Here is a 1,077-nt window from a genome sequence, read left to right on the forward strand (position 1 = left end):
AGAGGAAAGCGAGCTGTTGTGGTGGTGTGAAATTCTTTGAGCGCATCGCTGGGCTGAGTGCTGCGGGGAGGGAGTGCAGGGAAGGGGACACAGGGAGAGGATGTAAAGGCAAAGGGATGGGGACATAAAGATGGGATGGAGCTGCGGGGAGCGGTGGGCACACGGGAAAGGATGGGCCGTTGAGAGATGCGATGCGGCCGCTCCAAAGGGATCACCGTGGTTGCGCCACGTGCTGCGGAGCAAGGATTGCATCACAGAGAGCATCTGCTATCGATTGTGCTCTGGGGACACCGGAGGGACGCCATAGGGACAGGAGCAGAGACACACCAAGCAAGAACTGCACTGGACTGTGCTTTATTTCAGCCGACACAGACACCAACAACGACAGAGGTACAGACGTCAGCCCGCACAGCCAATTCCCACTGTGTGTATACCCCAAAGAAAGCCCCTAGATGGGGGGCTTGGAAGGGCAGAACAGAGGCAGCTTCATACTGAGATTAGCCCAAATTGAATCAGCCCAACAGCCCACGCCTTGCCTGCTCCTGCTGCTTGGGCTCCGGGACACATTCCTTTGGGAAATGACAATTCCTGGAAAAAACACAAAGACAAATCCCCAAAGGAGCAGCTATATGCACAGGTCGGGTCCGGGTGGGTCCGCAGCATCTCCTCCTCCAAACACACGGCTGGTGTCGGCCCGGCTTGTGGCAGCCATTGCTCCAAAGAACAAACCAAGGTGACGATTTTGACAAAATAATTTTATTTCACTTCGCTTTGTTTCTGCCGAAACCTCACATTTTTTATTTAATTCGTTTTTGGCTGAAAAACAAAACAAAACAAAACAAAAAAAAGAATTCACAAAAGAGCCAAAGAAGCAAATCGCTTCGCCGTCTCCCGCAGGCGACCAAGGGCTCTTTTGGCCACATTCACCCCCCAAAATCCCCTCTGCGTCCCCCCCCGGCGCATGGCCACAAACTGCCCCCCACACCGAGCCCTTGAGCCGTGCTCCTCCCGGCGCCGCTCGCAGCTCATGCGCCCGAGGTGTTTCATACATTTTTTTTTTCTTCCTGTTTTTTAAGT

The sequence above is a fragment of the Meleagris gallopavo genome, chromosome 12 (genome assembly GCF_000146605.3).
Source record: "Meleagris gallopavo isolate NT-WF06-2002-E0010 breed Aviagen turkey brand Nicholas breeding stock chromosome 12, Turkey_5.1, whole genome shotgun sequence".
NCBI classification, from domain to species: Eukaryota; Metazoa; Chordata; class Aves; order Galliformes; family Phasianidae; genus Meleagris; species Meleagris gallopavo.